The 22500-nt window shown below is 49.3% G+C and overlaps 1 protein-coding gene across 3 annotated transcripts in view; it reads right to left on the reverse strand.

The window, feature by feature from the left end:
* Positions 1-22500, reverse strand: part of LOC143033019 (uncharacterized) — a 787267-nt gene that overhangs the window by 763692 nt on the left and 1075 nt on the right. The window lies entirely within an intron of this gene.

The raw sequence follows: 22500 nt of genomic DNA on the forward strand, positions 1-22500 counted from the left end.
TTCTTGAAGAGCTTTATTAATTTCATCTAAATACTTCTTAAGAGCTCTACTTCCGTGGCGGTATCTCTTCCTTGTGGCCACGGGTTCAAATGTGTCATTCGTATTTCTCTTCCTTTTGTTCTTCTAATCATTGTTCCTTTTTCTCCCCTCAGGAACCCAAGTGTCCTCGGAATCGCTGCCGCTCCAGGAACCGGTATCAGAAGACATGATGCTCGAAAATTCACCCAACGAGGCCAAGATGGCGCTCGACCGATGATGACGTCATTTGTTGGGAGATGGTCTACACAGATATCAAAATGGGTCTCGCATCAATTTTGTTGGTTAGGTAAAGTTAGGTTAGGTCAGGTCAGGTTAGATATAATTAGGTTTGGTCAGGTCAGGTTAGGTTAGGTTGGGCTAGAATGGGAAGGTTATGTGTGGTTAAGTTAGGTTGAGATGAGTCTTTGAAGATGGTCGCGTCATTATATAAAAAAAATCTGACGTCAGCAAGAATTGAAGTGTGTGTGGGGGGGGAAAGTTCCATGGGAATAAATAGAATTGCCTGGCGACACCCGAGGGTAAAAGGAGAAGTGCCACCAAGTACGGAAGGGGTTCACATGAGTATGGTGTGTGTGTGTGTGTGTGTGTGTTTGCGTGAGAGGGAGGGAGAGAGAGAGAGAGAGGGAGAGAGAGAGAGAGAGAGAAGGAGAGAGAGAGAGAAAGAGAGAGAGAGAAAGAGAGAGAGAGAGAGAGTGTGTGTGAGAGAGAGAGAGAGAGAGAGAGAGAGAGAGAGTGAAAACACTGCAGAAGAACAGACCGAGTATGACTGACCTACGCGGGTGGCGTAATCGGAAGTGCGAAGGTCTTGCATTCACTTAATTGTGGGTTCGAGTCCCATACTCCTTTCCGATACCCAGCAGTTAGTGTTACCTAAACCAACAGTCCAAGCGCACTGGTCAAAGGTGACGGCTTCGGCCGCAGATACGCGCTTCATGACAAAGGATCCTAACTTTCTTTTAAGATAACGAGACGTTTGACAATACGTCGTTGTTTAACGATATCCATATCTCAGAGTCAAGCTCCCTCACACCTCCAACGCGAGTTCTTGAAGACCCCCACGACTTCGAGGAAATATATCGTGACTTAAAACACGTCGTCGAAGGGCTTGGAGGTGTAAAATGGAATAATAACCCCCCCCCTCCCCCATGGACCTGGGATCCATTTTCTATAGCAAAAATGGACCCCCTATAGAAAATGGACCCCCTCACTAAATTGTGGAACCCACTGGCATTTATTTAGGTTACGTTAGGTTAGTTATTTTAATAAACACTACTTATCAATAAACATTGCTATGTTATCTGTTTATAAATAAAAAATAATGTTTTAGTATTTTGAGTTGTGGGTCCATTTTCAACTGCGTAAAATGGACCCAGGGTCCATTTTATATGGAGGTCCATTTTCTATCTCCCACAGGGAATCGATCGTGTCAGCAAGTGGACAAGGTATTGACGGGGAGGACGGGGAGACAAACGACATGATGCATACAAGGCAGTTGTTATGTCTCGGTATGGGCAAAGGCATGCACCTCTTTTGTAAGGTGTGTGGGTAAGAACGTCCTCATGTGTTCGCTTACTCGTCTGTGGATTGATGTGCACGTGTGATGATACGGTGATGATACGATATGATGTGAGATGTGATATATCCGATGTGCTGTAGTGATGTAGTATAAAAAGTACTGTGTGTTTGTATGTTTGTGTGTATGCTTGTTTGTGTGTATACTTGTTTTTGTGTTAATTTGTACTTATGCCTGTACTCTGTATGCGTATGTTTGTGCTTGTCTACGTGGTTGTGTTTATCCATGACTATATTCATGTTTGTGCGTTTAGCTTTGTGGGTTGACAGTGGATTATTTTTACGTATCTATCTATTCATCTATATACCAAGAGCTTTTCCCCCTTACAAGGCAGATAGCCAAGTCAAAGGCACATACCTACTCCCACCCATTCCACTCCCATCAACCCCTTCCCTCTTTTCATCTTAGCTCCTCGTGGATGACGGGTCATACCTGCATCACTCCCACTGCCCTGGGTCAGAAGCAATGTAGCAAGACACGTTTTTTGAATGACGAGTGATATTGATGTGAATGGTGAGAGTGATAATAATGGTGGTTAATGGCAACGGTGTGTCCATTTCTATACCTTATATTGAAGTGAAAAAGTTTTCTTGTTTACCTAACTAAAACTAATTTTCTATATCTCAAACACGAGCCGTTAGTCAATTCATTCTTACGTTCATCTGTTTCTATTTGTCAATTTATTTTATTAATCTATTTACTTATTCTGTTCATTTATTTATTTATTGTTGTTATTTTAGTGGCCCAAATACTTTAGTCTCTTTTACTGCTATTGAAAGAGTAAAATGTAGGTTACGTAATCGTTACCTGTAAGCTATTTATACATAATTAATAGGTGTTTTGATGGCGAGCACAAAGCACTTGGACAAAACCAAAACCAAAAATATTCCGACCACAATAAAGCATAATGATATATCTGTCTCGAGTTGGAAAAGAAATTATGTTCATTCAGATACGCGTGGCAGAGTTCGTCCTATTTCCTTTTGTGCCGTTTTACGAGATTCAAAGATTCTTTCACTACAAATCACCATCAGTAATACCAATGGCCACGGATCAGATTGGAACGCAATTGAACCAGATTGGGACACATTTCCTCCCCGAATGTGGAATATTTAACTCCAGATACGAACGAAAAGAACCCGTTTGCGGACGTCGCTTGCCAAATAAATGCACACGTGGAATGCCAATAGTGGACATAATGCGTCTTCTGCTCCAAAATATAAAAAAACAATGCTCTGATATTTGCTCTTCTCAACGAGTATGTTTGTGATTCCAGAACACGACACCAACTCATGTGATCTGTCAATCATTACTTTGTGATATGGACACAAGTGTTCTACTTATAGTCACTATCATCATAATAATGTGAAAATGCCCTGAATAAGAATATACTAATGTACTCGATAAAAGTATAAAAAAAAAAAAAAAAAAAAATTACTACCAGCGATGAGTTCTTCTCTCCGGAAAATGTGCATACATACATAATTTACATTAAACATACATACACACATGCAAACATATATACATTGTGCGTGTGTGCGCGTCCGTGTGTGTGTGTGTGTGTACGTATGCGTGTGTACATTTACCTAGTTGTACGTGTGTGTGTGTGCGTGTGTTTTCTCGCGCGCTTGTGTGCGTGAGTAGGTATATGAATACATATACCGGTACACGCACGCATATAATCATATACATACGCATACGTGCACATAAACATACACACACACACTATATATATATATATATATTATATATATATTATATATATATGCACATACATATGTGCATACATGTATGCCTGCATATATTCATAAATATATACATATATAAGTGAAATAGGTGGGTATGGTTGAGAACTGGGCGATTTCGGGTGACCGATTACGCCATTGTCTGGGTTACGTGACCTAGCCTAACCTCTAAGCAGTCCCCACTACCTGGGTCATCTACCGGACCAAAGCTAGTACCTCAGAACTTGCCCACTTTTTGCATTCTAAGCCCAAATTAACCTAACATTACTGTGGGCTTCCTAGCTAGTTCTCATCAAAGAACCTCTTAGAACTTACCTCAGGTACAGTGTGAAGGGATTTGTCCAGTAGTTTGGTGGGCGCAAGTGAGTCACACCAAGCTTACGACCTGTTTCCGATCACCTTCGACGGTGGCACTTTTGTTTCTCTCATAATTAGCGCCAGCTGGCTATGTCATATTCATCTTCATGACTCGGAGACTCATTCCAATTGCAGCATTGTCTTGTATTCTTTTTATAAACAGAGGAACAACACAAATCAGCCTGGTCGCCGGTGGTTGGAAACAGGTCGTAAGCTTTGTGTGACTGGGCCCTTAGGGTTCATTTATGAAACCAGGGATGATTGAAATGGGTTTTTGGGAACCAGGTGGTGTACGACAAAAAGCTGCACCCATGATGTGCACTCAAAAATACATAATAATTTATGTTTCCATGAATGTAAGGAAAACAAAATGGAGTAGTCGGTTGCACACCGTATACTTGCTTCCTTCCAACACCCAAACCATTTCCATCACTGACTGGACAAAACACCCTCACAACAATACCCGCAGTCACCGTACGATTGGCACATTCTTAAGAACGCCGTGGTCCTGTTAAAAGCAATAGGGGCTCCAGTTTTCACACACAAGAAAAAAAAAGTCAAATCTTCAGACTATACACCCATACTGCACAAATCAGTTCAAAATTAAATTGGCGCCCGTCAGATTTCCTTCTCGTTACATAGGAAAGCACTGTGATTGGCTGAAATCGGTCACGGAATTCAAAACAATTTATTTACTGGCTGAAACGATAATGTTTACTGAAGCACCCACTATATGCCTTACCTGTGGGTCCGCAAAGAGGGAGTAATCAAGGGACAATTATAGCTGTATAACGAAAGTCAAAAATATTTTCTTTTTATTTGCATAAGAAAAATCTGACAGGCGAAATTATCTTTTTTCAAGAGGATTTTCTTTACTCGTTTCTTAAGGTAGATGTTTCCACAAGATGTCTCGGTTGTGTGCCCGCGAATTAATAGTAAACAAGAAACTGTAGTGTGTGTGTGTGTGTGTGTATGTGTGTGTGTATGTGTGTGTGTGTGTGTGTGTGTGTGTGTGTGTGTATGTGTGTGTGTATGTGTGTGTGTGTGTGTGTGTGTGTGTGTGTGTGTGCGTGCGTACATAAACAGAAATATGTTCTTGCTATCCACGTGCACATAGCAACACATGTAACAGAAATAACGGTTAACTTATATTTCACCGATTGAAAATCTCAGCCCCACAACGGCCAGTAACGGGTTCCGAGCCTTCCCACCTCCCCTCCCCCGACTTCTCGGGTGATTTTTTGTGCTCTATTGGTATGGGCCTGTTTCTGCGTCAGCGTCTTGTAGTGAAAGGAGGGTATCAGTTGCCGGCTGTCAGTTCGTATTATGTGAAAATGTGAGGACGTTGTATGTAAAGATCAGCAACCTCAGAGCACCCATGTAAAGATAAGCTACCCCACATATTAGCCTGTAAAAAGTAGTAACCCCAGAAATGAGCTTGTACACATAAATCGACCCAAAGGTTACGATCTTTTAATTAACGTTAGGTTAGGTTAGCCCTGTTAAGATTAGCCACCCCTAATATTAGCTTGTAAAGATAAACAGCCCCAGGTACTCTTGAACCGCGGATCTTTACAACGCCCAAATGTGAAGGAAATACAATCGAAGTTCATTGAGTTTTGTTTCAATCCGGAGACCAAATGTCAGCCCTTCGGGGCATCACATCCAGAAGAGGGTGTTGACGGGTTTTGAAGACAGGGGGCGGGGAGATGACACTATCTGATGTCCGTTTCGCGGGAGGACCACTTAAGATATACGTTGGTGGTCCCTCCACGTTCACCCCGAATACCTGCCTACTGTCCTTTTGCCTCTGTCGTCATAGGCCTCTCTAGGAGAGAGAGAAAAAAAAATTAGAATGATATTGGTGTGAATCAATTTCTATGCCACCAGTTGGCAGGTGATCAGTTATTGGTTGTCAGCACTCCTTGTGTGAAAAAAGTTGGGAGAAAAAAAATCTTGAGGTTTATCCTGAGGCAGCGTGTGTACCTCCAGATGAAGGGAAGTACTGGGATTTAAAGACAACACTGGAAGATGTAACTCTTTGATGTCTATCACGGTGGGTCCCTACAAACTGGCTTTCATCATTGGTCATACGTTACATACATACATACGGTACATATATATATGCATACACACACACATATATACATGCATACACACACGCATGTATATGCATACACACGTACATATATACATACACGTGTACACACACACACGTATATATTACGTGTATACATTACATGCATACACGCGTGTGTGTGTATATCACGAGTAGACGTAAATTAGGGAGCCAGAATAAGGACGTAGCATACACGCGTGTGTGTGTGTATATCACGAGTAGACTTAAATTAGGGAGCCAGAATAAGGACGTAAAGGGGAGAAACGGGGCAACGCGAGGAGGAGGAGGAGGGCCGGAGACCCACGCCGCCCAAATGGGACCGCAGATGAGATTGTGGACAAATTTATGCATCCAAAGTGGCACGTTCGTGGTGTTTTCTTCCAGACCCGTCGATCGTTCTCGAAAGCATCACGCTACGTCTTTATCACGTGATCTACTGCAGCAAGGGGAAGGTGGGCAGTTATGGGATGGTTGTAACAGTAACGTTGTTCTTACTATTACATTCAGCTTTCTCTCTCTCTCTCTCTCTAGCAAACGTTTTCACAACGTTTTGTTGTATTAAGCTCATTTTTTCGCCAGAGAGCCCTTCTTATATATTTATAATTTCAAGTACCGCTGAATGACTTGGCACAGGACGGACCTGTCCTGTCCTGGCCCCGCTGAGTGGCAGACTCTAGAAGGCAAGGATGTCTCACTTAAAGAACCCACGCGTCTCGAGAAGGTCCCCGAACTATCACGCTGGGCTGACTCTTCGGGACGACAGGACAATGTCGGGATCAGCATAGTTCCTCCATATAAGCTCCCACAACGCGTGCGCCACCTGGCAGCTCCATTTGCATACACCTGTTCCCTGTGACAGTATCAGCATCCCCATCGCTGACGTCGTCAGAGAAAAGTAGTATCAGATCCTATTGGAAGAGGTGAGGGAGGTGCTGGTCGTGGCGCTGGGAGAGATACAGCAGTAACCCGAACCTGGAGATTAGGGTGTCTATTTTCGCAATTTTATTTCAGGTTGGGTTTATCGTTGTTCTTGTTTAGTCATGCGATAGAGGAGGTTCCTGGACATGGCTGCCGTTATCCGGGGTAGTCAAGTGGTCCACAAGTAGGGGAGAGGGGAGGGGGAGAGTCATGGGATGGGGGGTGGGGGGTTACCTCCTGCCGCCTCCTCGTCACACCACGACCTGCCAAACCCGAGATTCTTAAAAACCTACCCTAACAAGGGCACGAGCGGGTCAAATTAACATATGATTTTTACCAGGAATCTTAAAAATTAACCTTCGCTTTTTACGTTTGTAGAAAGGAGAGAACCCGCCCCCCCCCCTTCGCCATCCTCCTTTTTTACCTGTCGCATCCCGTTAATTGGATCTTGCTCTTACTGCCCAGCTATGGATCCGTGATGACGATAGATTATTTAACCATTAGCGCGGAAGATTACCAGGTTTTTGCCCATACCCTCCAAACAGATGACAAGCGCTTTGGAGTTATGGCCTTAATCAAAGCTTACGCCGAGCATGAGTTGAATACATAGACACAGTCACACATGCGTCCAGGTATCAAGAAGAGAAAAATCACAGCCAATTATCAAAATTCCAATGGCAACGAACAAAGGGAATGTAAAACACAGCTCGCCTTATAAGACAAGTGGAATAGAAATATGCATGAGGTCTAGGTTTGTGTGTACATAAAATAAAAGTGTATATATACATTTCTTTGAAGGCAACATATAACAAGGAGTCAATCTGTCAATAAATCAAGGGAGGAATGCCCTAACAGTGCAAAGCTGTACTCGCCATTCTTCAGCCACGATATTCATTTAACTGTGAGGTGTTACACAATGCACTAAAGAATCACCACGACTGACGCAAACACGCAAACATGCACGCATACAAGCACGTACATGTGCACGCACACTCACGTGAGCGTGCGTACATGCACACACACACATTCGCACGCACTTACGCACACACAGAATATAATATATATATATATATATATGTATGTTGAGACATTCTGACAGGTTGATGTAAGCGGAATAGGAAACACAGGAGTCTTAGTCTTGAGTATATTCCTCGGAATAGTAAACACAAGAGTCTTAGTCTTGAGTTTATTCCTCGGAATAGGAAACACAGGAGTCTTAGTCTTGAGTTTATTCCTCGGAATGGGAAACACAGGAGTCTTAGTCTTGAGTTTATTCCTCGGAATAGGAAACACAGGAGTCTTAGTCTTGAGTTTATTCCTCGGAATAGGAAACACAGGAGTCTTAGTCTTAGTCTAAGACTCCTGTGTTTCCTATTCCGAGGAATAAACTCAAGACTAAGACTCCTGTGTTTCCTATTCCGAGGAATAAACTCAAGACTAAGACTCCTGTGTTTCCTATTCCAGGAATAAACTCAAGACTAAGACTCCTGTGTTTCCTATTCCGAGGAATAAACTCAAGACTAAGACTCCTGTGTTTCCTATTCCAGGAATAAACTCAAGACTAAGACTCCTGTGTTTCCTATTCCGCTTACATATATATGTATATATATATTTAACAACCACAATGCACTTTAATTCTAAGCCATCGAGGCCGACATGCAGAAATTGAAATGTGGTACTGCCAAGGATTCGAACCCCAGCATCCTCATGACAAGTGCGGTAGTGACTTACCAACTAGGCTATATATATGTGTGCGCGCGCGCGCGCGTCTCTGTGTGTGTGTTTACACTCCTATAAATTAATCACTGTTGAAACATATGAGAAAAATAAAAACCTCGAGAAACACAACATCCCTTTATATATTTTTTTTCATAATAAAAATAATCCTCTCACCAACACGTTTGCAATATGCTTTGCTCCATATTTGTAAGGAGGCTGAATCTAGCAAAGCGGCTCGCATCTTCTTGTGATCATCTCAAACACGTTTCTCGTATTTTTATTTCCTTTTATTCATCTTTTCCTGCCCACACTCACCATCACCACCACCACCACCACCACCACCGTCTCCTCTGTATATATCTTCTTCCCCACTCCTCATTTCTCATATTCAGCGATTGTGCCTCTCCTATGTTCAGGTCCCTCTAGTCAAAGGATTACAAAGGATTACAAAGGCGGAGCATGCCGACAGGAGACCTTTTGATCCATATCTAGGTCGGATGCGAAAAAAAAATCATATTAATAAAATAATAAATAAAAACTATGATAAAGACAAATGATAACAAAACAAAAACAAATAATATAAGATAAATTATAATCATTACAGCCCTGGTGTTTTATTAACTTTGAGTTTGTCTATACACCTTTTATGTATTTATGTATTGATATATGTATACGTTTATGTATTGATATATGTACACGCACACGATCACGTGCGCGCACACACACACACACACACATATACAAACAACAAATAATGTACAAAAACACAATACGTATTACAAAAACGACACAGACAAAACACGCACACAAAAATCACAACACGATACACAAAACACAACATACACACAAAACACAATATACAACGCGCACAGAAACACAACACAAAAGTCACGCACAAACAAACAACACAACGCAAATGAAAATTCATGTTTATTTCCATATATTTACACAACTAAATCATATGATTAATCAGTTTCCTAATGTTTATAAACTCACTCACAATGAGTCCTTGTATCCCTACCATGATAAATTATGATGATTTGCGTAGAAGGATCACACCGAGATGGTGCTGAAAGATTCGAAGCCATGTTGAAGGGTCGTGCAGTGGCTGCCACAAGCTGTCGCCTTTCGAGATCGATCGCATTCAAGAAAGGACGATATGACGTCACACGAAGACGCTGCATTTGCGTTTTGAATCTTAACGTGTTTTTTTTTTTGTCATGGAGTGTCGTGAAGTCACTATACAAGAACGAGTAACGGTTTCAAGGTTGGATATGAATAAGTTTCATAAAAGGGATGTAAGTGTTGGTTTCGTAAAAGTGTTGTATGCAAGGATTTTGCAACGAGAATACAAACACTGGTTCTTTACGATACTATGAAAGAGATTTGTATGGCAGAACTGCTTACAGTGTTAATATACAAAAACTGCTTGTTCATAAATGCCTGACAATTGAAATCATTCTACATGTGAGACGCGCAATATATAGGATCAAGTAAGGCCTTTGTAAAAAGTTAGCAGCTGAGAAAATGTCAAGGACTCTTTCGAGACTTCATGAAATATCTATTTCCAAACTGTGCGCAGTTGATCAGACAAATTTTCACAATAGGATAAACTATAAATGTTATCTGTTTGAAGAAGGATGTGTATGTCACTGGGGAATGAGAATGATCTTGTGAAAATATATTTGTTGATAGGAGAGAAATATAAACTGGATTTTGAAAGAATCTGAACGCATTTGACTTACTGTGCTCCAGTCACAAGGAATCTGAAGCTATATGTTTTGTAACTATCTTTCATAAATTCAAAGTGCGATTTAAATATTACTGGAGAATGACGCGAGAAGTTATGTTTGTGTATACACAGGAATGTTCAAAACCCGACCTACCATAGATGAGGTACCTGGAATACACCAGACGAAACAAGCCAGAACCCTTTTAAGAAACTGATGATATATGGAAGTGAAAAATAGTGATTATTTACATTCACAGTTACGGATCATCCGAAAAAATAAAAGATAAGATCAGAGAGATAGGGGCCTGCCATACAAAAGAAGTTCACATATCAGAGGATTATCAAATCTTGATGTGTCAAATCTTTCTGGTATCGCTTAACCCAGAGGAAAAAAGTGTTCAGTGAAATTTCAGTCGCATAAATTCATTCTTACTTATTACTATTATTACTATTTTATTTATTTATTTATTTTGGAGACTGGTGAGAAATAAGCCCCACAGAAATAAAGGGTAGCCCGATATGTAGTTCCAGCAAGATGGGGCAACTGGTCATACCATAAGAGACAATATAGTTACTGAGACCGTGTTTCTATATTGTATTAAAATTCTATACATGTATTTGTAACAATAAGACAGTTATTAAAACTTAAAGCTCCTCAGTGACTTTTGATCCACCCTGTATGAATCGAGAAGAAGAAGGCTACATCTTCGTTAAGCGAGGTCGTGAGGACTTTACACCTAGAGGCGCCTAACTGCAGCCAAAACCTTCACCTTTTTTCCAATGAGCTCGGACAGCCAAGTCACGTGAAACTCTCCCTGAGCCATTGGGGATCAAACCCGGGCCCATATATTACGAAGAGAATACAGATCTCAAAGTGGAGAAATTGTACACCAGCTCTTTTACGAGTATATGGCATCATATTTAGGAGTTTTAAGATTTGTAACACAAGAGATAGCGAGGTCATTGGGTGGGCATGGACATCCATCAGCGCAGGTACGGAAATGAGGAGAGTGAAAGTAAAAGAATGGGAAGGCTTGTTGTCAGTTTGCCATGAAAGCCTTGGACTGTTCGGATGGTGAGGTGGGTGGTTAAGACAACCACATGGGTTTGTGGTTTATTTGGTAAGTGGTTTGATTTAGTTGGATGAGTGAGGGGACGGATAGGTGTGGGGGTGGATGTGGGTGGGTGTTTGGAAGAATAGGTGGTTGGGTGGTAAGGAGAATGGGAGGACGGATAAGGTGGCTGGGCGGAAAAGCGAGTAGATATGTAAATGGATTGTTAGGTAGATACGTGGGTGGGTGGGCTGGAGGAAGGGGCAATGAATGGGTAGAAGGGTGAATAGAGGAACATGTAGGTGGCTGGGCGGGAAGATGTGTAGGTGCGTGTGTAGGTTGGATGTGTAGATGGGTGGTTTGTAGGGTGTGTAGGTGGGTGGCTAAGTGTTTGCTTCTGTGATTGGGGAACTTCTTTTGATAGTTGGAGGGGTCAGTGGGCGTTTTGGTAGGTTGGGTGGGTTTTAACGTGGGTGAAGGGGAGGTGGGTTTGTGGGTAGGTGGGTCAATGGGCGAGTAAATGGGTAGGTGGATGAATGGGGAGGTGGGTTTGTGGTAGGCGAATGGGTGTGTACGTGGGTAAATGGGTGGGTTAGTTGATTGTGTGCATGGGTGGGCGGTTAGGTGGGTAGATGGGTGAATGGGTAGGTGGGTGAGTGGGTTTGTGGGTAGGCAAATGGGTATGTAGGTGGGTGAATGGGCATGTGGATGGATGGGTGGGCGATTAGATGGGTGAGTGGGTAGATGGGTGAGTGGGTAGATGGGTGAGTGGGTAGATGGGTGAGTGGGTAGATGGGTGAGTGGGTAGATGGGTGAGTGGGTAGGTGGGTGAGTGGGTAGGTGGGTGAGTGGGTAGGTGGGTGAGTGGGTAGGTGGGTGAGTGGGTAGGTGGGTGAGTGGGTAGGTGGGTGAGTGGGTAGGTGGGTGAGTGGGTAGGTGGGTGAGTGGGTGGGTGAGTGGGTAGGTGGAGGAGTGGGTAGATGGGTGAATGGGTAGATGGGTGAGTGGGTAGATGGGTGAGTGGGTAGATGGGTGAGTGGGTAGATGGGTGAGTGGGTAGATGGGTGAGTGGTTAGGTGGGTGAGTGGTTAAGTGGGTGAGTGGATAGGTGGATGAGTGGGTAGGTGAGTGGTTATGGTGGGTGAGCGGGTAGGTGGGTGGATAGGTGAGTGGGTAAGCAGGTGGGTGGGTAGGTAACTGGCTGAGTGGCTGTGTTGGTGGATGAGTGGGTGCGGGTGGATTGGTACGTGGGTGGGTAGGTGAGTAGGTCTATTGGTAGGAGTGTTGAAGAGGAGACGGGAGAAGAATAAGAGGGTGTAATCAGAAATGGATGGAAAGGTATTTGTTATGTAGCAGAGACCGGGGAAATATAAGGGCAAAGGAAGCACAGACAGGAGAGAGGGATAAAGTAGACGGAAGGAAAATTTGACGTGGTAGAGAAGATGGAGTTGGGGGAAGCCGAGACCTGGTAGGGGAAGCGGAGACGGGGTGGGGGAAAGCGGAGACGGGATGGGGCGAAAGGAGACAATGTAAGGGAAGCGGAGACGGGATGGGGGGAAAAGAGATGTTGTAGGGGAAGCGGAGATGTTATGGGGGAAGCGAAGACGAGGTGGAGAGAAGAGGATACGAGGTGGAGAGAAGCGGAGACGAGGTGGAGTGAGCGGAAATGGGGTGGGGAAGCGGATAAAGGATGGGGGAAGCGGAGACGGGATGGGGAGAACGGGGATGGAAGAAATTGAAAAAGGGTGGGGGAAGCGGACACGGGATGATGGGAGCAGTGACGAGGTGGGAGGAGCGAAGATGGGGTGGAGAGAAGCAAAGACGGGGTGGGGGAAGCAGAGAATGGGGAGAAAGGGAAACCGGGTGGGGATGAAGCAAAGACGAGGTGGAGGAAGTGTACACAGGGTGGGGTGGAAGCGGAGACGAGGTGGGGGAAGCGGAGACGAGGTGGGGGAAGCGGAGACGAGGTGGGGGAAGCGGAGACGAGTTGGCGGAAGCGGAGACGATGTGAGGGAAGTGTACACGGGGTGGGGAGGAAGCAGAGACGAGGTGGGGGAAGCGGAGACGAGGTGGGGGAAGCGGAGACGGGGTAGGAGGAAGCGGAGACGGGGTAGGAGGAAGCGGAGACGGAGTGGGAGGAGGCGGAGACGGGGTGGGGGGAAAAGAACGCGGTGAGGAAAGCAGAGGTGTGGGAGTAAGCGGAGACGGGGTGGGGGAAACGGAGACGGGGTGGGGGAAACGGAGACGGGGTGGGGGAGACGGAGACGGGGTGGGGGATATAGAGATGGGGTGGGGGCAGTAGAGACAGGATAGGGGAACTGGAGATGGGGTGGGGGAAGAGGGGACGGGGTGGGGGAAGAGGGGACGGGGTGGGAGAAGAGGGGACGGGGTGGGGGAAGCGGAGATAGGGTGGGGATATGGAGACGGATTGGGGAAGTGGAGACGTGGTGGGAGAAAAGTGGATATGGGGTGGGGAGAAGCAGAGACGGGATGGGAGGAAGTGAGATTGGACGGGGAAAGAGGAGATGGGGTGGGGGCAATAGGAGACGGGATATAGGGAAACGTAGATGGAGTCGGGGAAGGAGAGACGGGTATGGGGGGGGGGGTCGGGGTGAGGTAAGCGGAGACGGGGTGGGGGAAGCGGAGACGGGGTGGGGGACGCGGAGACGGGGTGGGGGACGCGGAGATGGGGTGGGGGATGTGGCGTCGAGGTAGGGGGATGCGGAGATGGGGTGGGGGAAGTGTAGGTGGGGTTTGCAGCAAGCGGAGACAAGTGGGGGAAGCGGAGATGGGGTGGGGGGGAATTGGAGCCGGGGTGGGGGTGGGGGGAGGTGAGACAGGGCAGGAGAAACGGAGACGGGGTTGGAGGAAACGGAGACGTGGTGTGGGAAGCGAAGACGGGGTGGGGTAAGCGGAGATATGGTGGGGAGGAAGCGGAGACGAGGTGGGAGGAAGCGGAAGCGGGATGGGTGGAATTGGAGACGAGTAGGGGGAAGATGTTACGGGAGGAAGCGAAGACGGCGTGGGGGAAGTGGGAACGGGATAGGGGGAAGCGAACTAGGTGTGGGGGAAGGTGAGTTTGGGTGGGGGAAGCGGAGGTGGGTTGCGGGGAAGCGGAGATGGTTTTGGTGGAAGCGTAAAGGTTGCAAGGGAAATAGTGATAGGTTGGGATAAGCGGAGACGTGTTGGGGGGAAGTGGAGCCGGGATAGGGGAGCGGAGATGGGGTGGGAGTAAGCGGAGACGGGGTTGGGGGAATCGGAGACGATGTGGGGGTATCGGAGACAATGTAGGGGAAGCGGAGACGGGGTAAGGAGAATAGAAGACGTGGTGGGAGAAGTAGAGACAGGGTGGGGGAAGTTGAGACAGGTTGGGGGGAAGTGGAGACCAGGTGCGGGGGAAGCTGAGACGGGGTAAGGGGAAATGGAGACGGGGTGGGGAGAAACGGAGACGGGGTGGGGCAAGCGGAGATGGGGCGGGGGGAACCGTAGACGGGATAGAAGGACGTGGAGACGGTATTGGGGGGGAGATGTTGGAGATAACGGAGAACGGGGTGGGAGTAAGCTGAGAAGGGGTGGGGGGAAACCGGACACGGGATGGGGGAAGCAGTTACGGGGTGGGGTGGGTGGGGGGAAGGGAAGACATAGTGAGGGAACGAAAAGAGGGGGGAAAGCGAAGACGTAGTTGGGGGGACGAAAACAGGGTGGGGGAGGGGAGACGAGATGGGGGAAGCTGAGACGGGGTGGGGAGGAAGCGGAGACGACGTGGGGGAGTGTAGACAGAATGGGCTGAGGCTGAGACAGGGTGGGGGGGGAGACGGGGTGAAGGAGGAAGACGAGATAGGGTGGGGTAGGTGGAGACTGGGAAGGGGAACGGAGACGGGTCTGGGAGGGGTAAGAGGAGACGGGGTGGGGGGAGCGGACATGGAATGGGTGTAAGAGGAGACGGGGTGGGGGGAGCGGACATGGAATGGGTGTAAGAGGAGAAGGGGGGTAAAAGGAGATGGTGTGTAAGAGGAGACGGGGTGGGGGGAAGCGGACATGGGGTGGGGAGGAAGTGGAGACGGAGAGTGAGAAGCGGAGACAGGGTGGGGGAAAGCAGAGCTGGGGTGGGGGAAGCAGAGACGGGATAGGGAAGAAGTGAAAACTATGAGAGAAGTGTAGACAAAGAGGGGGAAGTAAAGACGGGGTGGGGGAAACGGAGACGTGAATGGGGAAAGAAGGGATGGGGGAAGCGTTGACGGGTGGGAGAAGTGAAAACCGTGTGGGGGAAGCAGAGACGTGTCTGGGTGGGAAGCGGAGACGGGGTGGGGGGAAATGGAGAAAGAGTAGGGAAAACGGAGATGGGAAGAGCGGAAGCTGATACGGTGTGGGAGTGAGCGGAGACGGGTTTGGGGGAAACAGAGACAAGGTGGGGAAAGCGGAGACAGTGTGGGAGTAAGCGGAAACGGGGTGGGGGGAGTGAAGACGGTAATGGAAGCCGAGATGGGGTGGGAGGAAGCGGAGATGGGGTGGGGAGAAGCGGAGATGGGGTGAGGGGAAGCGGAGATGGGGTGAGGGGAAGTGGAGATGGGGTGAGGGGAAGTGGAGACGGGGTAGGGGAATCAGAGATGAGGTGGGGAAGCGAAGACGGGGTGGGGGGAAGCTAAGACGAGATGGGGAAGAAGCGGAGACGGGGTGGGTGGAATGGGAGACGGGGTGGGAGGAATGGGAGACGGGGTGGGTGGAATGAGAGACGGGGTGGGTGGAATGGGAGACGGGGTGGGAGATGGGGTGGGTGGAATGGGAGACGGGGTGGGAGATGCGATGGGGTGGAGGATGTGGAGACGGGGTGGGAGAAGGTGTAGATGGGGTGGGGAAGGTGGAGACGGGGTGGGGGAAGCGGAGACAGGAGGCGGGAAACTGGATACGGGGTGGAGAGAAGCGGAGACAGGGCGGGGAAAAAGGACACGGAGTGATGGCAATAGGAGACGCATTGGTGGTAAGCGGAGACGGGGCAGGGGGAAGCGGAGATGGGTTAGAAGGAAGCGTAAACGGGGTGGGGTAAATGATGACAGGGTGGAATAAGCTGAGACGGAGTTGGGGGGAAGTGAAGACAGGTTAGGGGAGCTGAGACGGGGTGGGGGTAAGCGGAAACGGAGACGATGTGGGGGGAGTGGAGACAGGGTGGGGGTAACAGAGATAAGGTTGGGGAAAGCGGAGACCGGGTGCGAGGGAAGGGGAGACGGGGTGTGGGGAAGCGGAAACGAGGTGGAGGAATCGGAGGTGAGATGGGGCAAGCGGAAACGTCGTGGGGAAGTGTAGACAGGGTGGGGGGAAGCGAAGGCGGGGTGGTGAGAAGCGGAGATGGGGTTGGTGAGAAGCGGAGATAAGGTGGGTGGTAAGCGATGGGGTGGGGAGGCAAAGAGGGAGTAGAGGAAGGAGAATCGGGTTAAGGGGCAGTGGAGACCGGGTGGATGGGAAGTAGAGACTGGGTGAGGGGAAGCGATGACGAGATGGAGGGAAGCGAAGATAGGGTGGAAGAAGTGGAGACCGGGTGGGGTGAAGCGGAGTTTGTGTGGAGGGATGCAATGACGGAATGGGTAAAATGGAGACGGGGTGGGGGAACCGGAAACGGGGTTGGGGGAAGCAGAGACGGGGTGGGGGGTAGAGGTGAATGATGGAGAAGCGGGGACGGAGTGGGAGAAGTGAAAATTGGGTGGGGGAAAGTGGAGACGAGGGGGGATGGAAGCAAAGATGGGGTGAGAGAAGTGGAGACTGTTTGGAGGGAATCGAACACGGAGTGAATTGGAAACGGGGTGGGAGAATTGGAGACGGAGTGGGGGGGGAAGCAGAAACAGGTGGGGGGAGTGGAGGTGGATGAGTGGGGAAGTGAAGACTGGATGGGGGAAGCAAAGAAGGGGTGGGAGAAGTGTAGAGTGGATGAGGGAAGCGGAGACTAGGTGGAAGGAAGGGAAGACGGTGTGAGGTAGAAGAGAAAATGGGGTGGGGAAGAAAACTAGACGGGGTGGGGGGAAGCGGAGAAGAGGTTTGTAGGAAGCTGAGACGAGGCGGGAGAACTGAAGACAGGGTGGGAGAAGTGGAGACGGGGTGGGAGGAAGCGGAGACTGGGTGGGGGAAGGTGAGATGGGATGGAGAAAGTGGAGACGGGGGGGGAAGGGATGCAGAGATGGGATGGGGAAGTGGAGACGAGTATGGGGAAGAGGAGTTGGGGTAAGGGAAGCGGAGACGGGGTGGGGAGAAGTGGAGGCACGTTGGAGGGAATCGGAGATGGGGTGCGGGGAAGTGAAGACAGGGTGGAGGAAGCGGAAGAGTGGGGGGTGTAGAGAGAGGATAGGGGAAGCAGAGACAGAGTGGGGGAAGCGGAGACGGGATGGGACGAAGCGGAGGAGTGGAAGGAAGCGGAGACGGGGTGGGGGAAGCGGAGACGGGGTGGGGGAAGCGATGGGATCGGGGGAAGCGGAGATGGGATCGGGGGGAAGCGGAGACGGGATGGGGGGAAGCGGAGACGGGATGGGGGGAAGCGGAGATGGGATCGGGGGAAAGCGGAGACGGGATGGGGGGAAGCGGAGATGGGATCGGGGGAAAGCGGAGACGGGGAAGGGGGAAGCGGATATGGGGTGGAGGGGAAGAGGAGACAGGGTGGGGAGGAAGAGGAGACAAGGTGGGGAGGAAGCGGAGATAGGGTGGAGGGATATAGACGGATATGGAGGGAAGAAGCTATGGGATGGGGGAAGCGGAGACGGCGTGGGTGAAGGTGAGACGGGGTGGAGCTGAGGTGAAGATGGGGTGGGGGGAAGGTGAGACGGGGTGGGGGAAGCGGAGACAAGGTGGTAGAAACTGAAATGGGGTGGAGGAAGCAAAGACGGGGCGGTGGGGATGTGGATGTGGACTAAGGGGAAGCAGAGACGGAGTGGGGGAAGTGGACCCAGACTGGGGGAAGCGGAGACGGGGTGGGGAAGTGGAGACGGGGTAGAAGAAGCGGAGATGGGGTGATGGAAGCGGAGACAGGGTAAGGGAACAGAATACGTGGTGGGGGAAGCATAGACGGGGTGGGGGAAAACGGTGACCGGATGTAGGGAATGCAGAGACGGAGTGGGGGGAAGTGGAGGTGGGTGAGGGGGAAGTGGAATCGGAGTGGGAGAAGTGGAGACTGGGTGAGGTGAAGAGAAGACTGGGTTGGGAGAACCGGAGACGGGGTGGGGGGAACCGGAGATGGGGTGGGGGAAGCAAAGACGAGGTGGGGGGAAATAAAGTGGGTGAGGAGGGAGCAGAGACGGGGTGGGAGAAGTGGAGACTGGATGGGGGGGGAAGCTGAGACTGAGTGCAAGGAAGCGAAGACGGGGCGGGGGTTGGGGACGTTGGGGAGAAATGGAGACTGGGTGGGGGAAGCACAGACGGGGTGGAAGGAAGTGGAGGTGGATGAGGAAGGGGAGAGGGGGTGGGAGAAGTGGAGACGAGGCAGGGGAAGTGGATACTGGGTGAGGGAAGACGGTGTGAGGGGCAAGTGGAGATATGGTAGATGTGGAGGCTGGGTGGGATGAACTGGAGATGGGTTGCGAGAAAGCGGAGACAGGGTGGGGGAAGCAGAGACCGGGTGAGGAGGAATTGGTTACGGGGTGGGGGACGGAGACTGAGAGGGGGAAGCAGAGACGAGGTAGGGGAAGCAATGGTGGGATGGGGGGAAACGGAGGCGGGGGAGAAGTAAAGAACGGGTGAAGGGTAAGTGGAGACGGGTTGGGGGGAGCGGAGACGGAGTTGGGGGAAACGGAGACTAGGTGGTGGAAAGCGGAGACCGTGTGGGGTCAAGCGAAGACGGGATGGGGGAAAGGGGAGACGGGATGGGGGAAAGGGGAGACGGGAAGGGGAGACGGGGTGAGTGGAAGCGGAGACCGAGTGAGTAGGAAGCGAAAACGGTGGGGGGGGAGGTGAGACGGGCTGTGGGAAGTAGAGAAGGGCTGGGGGAAGAGGAGACGAGATGGAAGGAAGCGGAAACGGGTATGGGGGGAAGCAGAGACAGGGTCGGGGAAGCGTAGTCGGAGGAGGGGGAAGCGGAGATGGGCTGGGGGAAGCGGAGACGAGTTGGGAGAAGCGGAGACGGGATGGGGGAAGCGGAAACGGGTATGGGGGGAAGCAGAGACAGGGTCGGGGAAGCGTAGTCGGAGGAGGGGGAAGCGGAGACAGGCTGGGGGGAAGCGGAGACGAGTTGGGGGAAGCAGAGACGGGATGGGGGAAACTGAAATGGGGAAAGCGGAGACCGGGTGAGAGGGAATTGTAGACGGTGTGGGGGGAATAGAAGGGGCGATGGGAAGAGACGGGAATGAGGAAAGCAGAGAGGGAGTGGGGGGAAAGCGGAGACGGGTTGGAATGGAGACGGGGTGGGAGAAGTGAGGGAGGGGTGGGGGAAGCGGGGTAGGGGTGGGGAAATGGAAGTGGCAACAGGGAAGCTGAGACCGGGGTGAGGCGGAAGCGGAGACGGAGTGGGAGAAGTGGAGACGGTGTGGGGGGGGGCGGAGACGAGGAGGGAAGCGGAGACCGGGTGAGGATTAAGCTGAGACGGTGCTGGAGGGAAGCGGAGACTGGGTGAGGGGGAAGTTGACACGGGGTGGTGGGAAGCGGAGAGGGAATTGGGGGAAGCGGAATTGGGTGAGGGGAAAGCGGAGACGTTGTGGTGGAAAGTGGAGACGGGGTGGGGGGAAGATGAGACGGGGTGGGGGGTAGATGAGACGGGGTGGGAGGAAGATGAGACGGGGTGGGGGGGAAGATGAGACGGGGTGGGTGAAGCAGAGACGAGGTGGGGGGAATATGGAGACGGGTGAGGGTGAAGCATAGACAAGGTGGGGGGGAAGCTGAATTAGGGTGGTGAGAAACGGAGACGAGTTGGGGAGGCGGAGGCGGGTGGGGGTGGAGACGGGGTCAGGGAAGCGGAAACGTCGTGGGGGGAAAACGGAAATGGGAAGGGGAGAAGTGATGGGGTAGGGGGAGACAGAGATAGGGTGGGGGGAGGAGACTGAATGGGGGGAAGCAAAGACCAGTGAGGAGGATGCGGACACGGGTTGGGGGGGAAGTGAAGACAAGTTGGGGGGGGAACCGGAAATGGGGTGGAGGCTAAATGGAGGCGGGGGAAGGGAGAAGAGGAGGCGAGGTGCGGGGAAACGTAGACAGCGAAGATCAGTGGGTTCAGTGGAGACCGGGAGACGGTGGTGGGTTGTGACATTTGCAGCGGGGGGGGGGGGAAGAGTGACAGGGAGGGGGAGACGGTGACGGGGGGAAGAAGTGACGGAGTGGGGAGACAGTGGAGGAGATGTGAGACTATGGCAGGACAGAAGACTGGCGGAACGGGAGGTGGAGGCGGTAGGCTGTGGTGAGTGATTGGTCATAGGGTGATGGGTAAGATGTTGATGGATTGAGTGGGGTTATTTGAGAAGGGGGGCAACTGGGTGATCAATGAATGGGTCGATGTGTTTTGGTGATAATCGTTAGGTTTTATAAATGGATGAGTAGGTGAATGGCGGATGGGTGATGAGGGGGAGGATGATGAGTGGGTGAGTAATGAGCGGATGAGTAACGAGTAGGCGGATGGGTGAAGGGCAATGAGTGGATGGATGGGTGATGACAAACGAGTGGATGGGTGAATGTATGGGTGGTGAATAACGAGTGGAAGGCTGTTTCCATTGATATGAACAAGTGGATAGTTGAATGTGTGGTGAGTAATGGGTAATTTCTGGATGCGGAGGTGATGGCTAAGTGAATAGGCGGTAACAGGGAAGGCAAATGTGGTAAGGGGCCTACGCCAGGAGACGCATAGCTGCGGGTGAAACCGTCACCTTTGCCTTAGGCGCCTCGACTCTTAGTGAAGAAAACAGTCACTGCTAGAAACTGGAGAGAAGTGAGGGTACGCGAGTGATAATTACGTTATAAGTGGAAAGGTGGATCACCATGGAAGTGTGGAAGAACGGTGGATGCGTGGGTGGGTTTCGGTGATGTTTGTAGATAATTCTGGAGGGGGGGGGGTAGAATGAAGGGCATTTCATGAATCGTCCATGTTATACGTTATGTTCGGTACGATTATCGCTCATCGATGATCGTTCATGGCTCAATGATCATGATTGTCAAATTCTAGAACACTAACACTTCGTTTTCGAATGGGGCTGTTTTGCCTCGAGCTAATTATGAGGCTGATAATTCTAACCAAACCAACCAACACGTTTACCTATATATGATGCCAGATATGATGCGCGTCACCCACCATTGGTTGTGGTAGGATAATAATCACATCCAGCAAAACATACCTTAATGGACGTATTAGTTGTATTAATTATTATTATCATTATTATTATTATTATTATTATTATTAACTATAATAATAATAATAATAATAATAGTAATAATGATAACAACAACAATAATAATGATAATAATAATAATATTAATATACTGTTCACTGGGTATAGCAGCATTACTGCTGAAAATATACAGCCTACAGAATTATAAATTGTTAAATATAACAACGTAAAGATGTTGTTACAAGCATAAAAAATAGTAAGCTAAGGAATAGCCGTGTTGTTATTTCTACAACATTGTTATTTCTTGTTGATTAACCCCACATGGATGGGTAGGCGTTTAATGGGCTACATAATGAGTGGGTGGATGAGAAGTTTGGTGCACGTTGGCGGGTGCGTATGTCGGCGAGTGCATAAGTAAGATATACAAGTTTAAAAATGCAAACTTATTCTTACCCATATCTAAAGAATTGTGCCCTTGAACTACCTATAACCCAGTGATGACCAACTCATCTTTAAAGGCCCGTCTGAACTATCACTGATACATGTGGTTTAGAAGCATGGTAACGACGAGAACCTGGGAAATTTGCATCTTGACGTGAACAACTGAAGCCACATCCCTGACCGCGGTAGTTCATAAGTGCGTGTAACGGTTACTGTGTATATGCACTATTTAAGCGTGGCCACCTATGATCTATATCCGCTGCAGTGTTGCCAGATGTCTACGTTGAAATATACATCTAATTTATATGCCAGACGTTCCAGTATATGGGCTATACAATGAAGAATTATAAGAATGTTGATTGTTATCATTATTCCACATGGTTGGCTCTGGATAGGGGAGTCAGTACAGCGTGAAAAAGCAAAATTCTTGTCGGTGGTCCCTGCCATGTTTCACCACCACTTACAAGTTGTTGGCAACTTAATTGTCTTATCACGTGGTAAAATAACAGTATATTTTGTATT

Source organism: Oratosquilla oratoria, chromosome 15 (assembly GCF_046742065.1).
Source record: "Oratosquilla oratoria isolate Oo_2021 chromosome 15, ASM4674206v1, whole genome shotgun sequence".
NCBI lineage: Eukaryota > Metazoa > Arthropoda > Malacostraca > Stomatopoda > Squillidae > Oratosquilla > Oratosquilla oratoria.